This window comes from Quercus robur, chromosome 2, assembly GCF_932294415.1.
Source record: "Quercus robur chromosome 2, dhQueRobu3.1, whole genome shotgun sequence".
In the NCBI taxonomy this organism is placed as follows: Eukaryota; Viridiplantae; Streptophyta; class Magnoliopsida; order Fagales; family Fagaceae; genus Quercus; species Quercus robur.
Genome location: NC_065535.1, coordinates 46,857,386 through 46,860,780, shown reverse-complemented (window position 1 = coordinate 46,860,780; position 3,395 = coordinate 46,857,386). Strand labels below are relative to the sequence as shown.

General features: G+C 35.4%; 1 pseudogene; it reads left to right on the top strand.

Moving 5' to 3' along the window:
• Positions 1 to 274: 274 nt before the first annotated feature.
• Positions 275 to 402, top strand: LOC126716256 (U2 spliceosomal RNA; annotated as a pseudogene).
• The last annotated feature ends 2,993 nt before the right edge of the window (positions 403 to 3,395 follow it).

Genomic DNA, 3,395 nt, shown 5'->3' with positions numbered 1-3,395 from the left:
TATGCATGTGCATGCAAAGGCCTGTGCACATGGGTCAGCTACATACGTACACATACTTTGACCCACGCATGCATGTAGAATGCATGCGTGCATAGGGTTGCTTACAAACCCTAGCCCAAAAACACAGCAAGCACAAAAAATAGAGCAAAGAAACAAACAAAAATAGAATTAAACTAAAGAAAATGAAAGAAAAAGCTTAGAACTAATACCTCAAAATAGAAGCTCTTCATGCTTGTTTTTTGTTTTTTCCCCTTAGTTAAATCTATTCACAATCATACCTTTCTTGGCCTTTTGGCTAAGATCAAGTGTAGTATCTATTCTTATTAGTTTAAAATCTATTCACAATCAATAAAAAAGTGATTAGTAATTTTAAACTCGAAGATCAAGGCCAGAAAAGGCCTCAATCAAACTAAAATTGACTTGAGGATGTTTTGCGAAAAAACTCCCTCTTTGATTCACTATTTCTAGTGAATCTTAGCATTTTCCCTTAGAATTTCTACGTGTTTTGAAAAGGTACCATGTATGGCTAAATATATTGTGAAAATGGGGGTTTGGAACGGCTCCTAGACGATGTGGAATTCGTTCCAAACCTCAGTTTTTAATGCAGAATACTTGCCTTTCATAGTTTCTAGAACCCTACATGCACACGCAGGTTTGTGCCTACATGCACTTGCATCATGGCCGCGTACACAAGTTGATTCCTACGCATGCAGGCCAAGGGTTTCCTTGGCTTTACTTTTCCAAAAATAGATTTATTTGGTCATTAAAAGTTATATTTTCCATTTTAACATTTCTCAAGTCAATTTAACATCTGATTGGGCCTTAAACCAACCTTGAGTCTTAGAATTTCAGCATCATTAGGGAATGAGGGCCCTAGTTGTAAGGGGTACAAAATGCAGTGTCTACACTAGCACATGTTTAGAACTTAAAAATCTTTTTTTTTTTTTTTTTTTTTTTGGCTTTATAACTTTTAATCTAAAACTAACAATTAGTCACATATAAGTGATTAACCAAATTCCATATAACAAGCACAAAGCAACTAAAGACTAAAATAAGTAAATAGCAATATGGAAATGCAAAAAATAAAATGCAAACTAGAGCTAAAAATAAGGAAGCGTGTAGGAAGAGGAAACCCGAGCCTTTGGGAGGAAAAACCTCTCCTCCTACCACATCGTCAAAAAATCTCCACTAGATGAATAGTTGCAATACAACAGACACTATGAACCTTCCAATCCTATATCCCTAATGTACTTGAGCTCTCCAAGCTCTAGCTAGCAACCAACTACTTGGAGTCATTTCTCCACCAAGCTTCTTGTAGACACTATCCTTGAACCACCGATGATATTGAATTTGAGATGACACCCTAAGTTTGCATAACTTCACTCATATCTCACAATGGTTAGTTATTTATCAAGGAGATGAAGGAAATAAAAATTCTCTCAATAGGATGACAAGGTTGATAGAAATGGAGAAGAGAGGATGAGAGTGTTTTAGGTTCAAGGGAAAGGCTTTCTCTTTCTCTACAATGTGGGATGGATGAAATGTGGTCTAGCTCTAAGGTTATTCTCATATCATTCTCTATAGACAAATGCAATATGCACAAAGTGTGTGTGTGTGTGTGTGTGTGTGTGTGTGTGTGTGTGTGTGTGTGTTGGATTATATGAGGCAAGCACAAAAAGCAAATTAGGAAAAAACAGAGCAGTCTGCTAGCATGCAATCTGTGATCTTGTAGTGACCTAGATTGGTTTCAACTTGCCTAATCAGTAGTCACTCTGGATCTTCTGCCATGAGTCACACACCAGCTATACAAGTTACATGAGGTTGCAAGTTGGCTCAGAAGAAACTTTTACCAAAATAATCAAGGTTCAAGTACTTTCTATCTCAAATACAATTAAGCCAAAAAAAAAAAAAATGGATTAGAAATGGAAGAAAATGCATAAAATTTTTTTATTGAATAAATCCAATAAAAACATGTACTTTACATTTTGTTTAAACATCCTCTAACTTTAATGTGTCCTTACCAACTAACAAAGTAGTCATTGGAATGTCATATGAGGTGTTACATTCATATTTTCTATATAATTGGCTAATCCTTTGATGAAACGTACTTTACTTGTAATTGGGTAGATCTAAGTTGGGTTCAATGTACCAAGTAGTATGTTGTTCAAACATATCAAGTAGTATGATGAAAGACATGAAGGTTGATCCAAGAAACAAGTGAAGAAAAATTCTTTCATTCAATCTCGACAGATGCTGCTATCGAAGATTAATGGAGAAGCTCGACACAAGCTCAATTTATCGAGATCTACGATTTCAGAAATCCTAGATCTGAAATTTGGCCCATGTTGACTTGAATGATTAAGGTTTCTCTTCTTACAACTGCTTATTTTATAAGTCATCAAGTATGAAAACAAAGACTTAGAACTCATATACTCTTCGAGAAGTTACTGCGTTTTTATGCCTTAGGGTTTTGTAACCAAGTGCTTCCTGATCTTCATCGTTTATGAAGTGAAAAATTTTGCAGCCAACAACAATCAATGAAGTTGCTAGAGTTAGTCATGTACTAGGATCCGTGCAAAGGAGTTAATCACATATTGGAGATTTGTGCAACAAAGGAAAGAAGGCTGCTACAACATCAAGTCCAATTGGGTATTAGAGTAAAGGTTCAACTGTAGGTTGGTATTTTGGGATAAGCTAGAGTAATGGTAAGATTCCTCATACTTGTAACTGCTCGATTATTGATTAGTGGATTCTTGGGAGTGGTGATCTTAAATTCACCAAGTGGGGTTTTTGCCTTGCGAGAGGTTTTCCCCATTCTTCAACAAATCACCAAGTTATTTATTTCCCGCTACATATTAGTTATTTAGTAATTTGTTAGTGCCTCCATGATTTGTATGTAATTTAACCTAGTTAATCAACTTAGGTAATTAAATTAATTAACCGGGGTCAATCTATTTTAACTTAACATGAAGGAAAGGGTGAGGTTAACAACAACAAAGCTTGATCTTCATCCTCAATTTTAGTTTCTATACTTAACAATTGAGTAGCCAATCTATTAGACATATTTAGATTGTCTCTAATTTTAGTACGTTCCTCCATGCACAACTGATAAAACTCTTTCTTCAAGAACAATCAATTTGTCAATGACTTTGACATGTACACTTTCTTTAACTTTTTCCACAATTCTCGAGGACAAGTCTCATTCAACACACTGTACTTTACCACAAGGGAAGAGTTGAACAAATAGTACTCCATTGCTTTCATCTCGAGCTCTTCCCCATCACTCTTAGACATAGTAGCAAACTTCTTCTACTTTCCTACAATGCCTTAATCAATCGTTGCAAAGCCAAAATGTCTTTGACAATGCTTTGCCCTAGAATGAAATTACTTTTCGC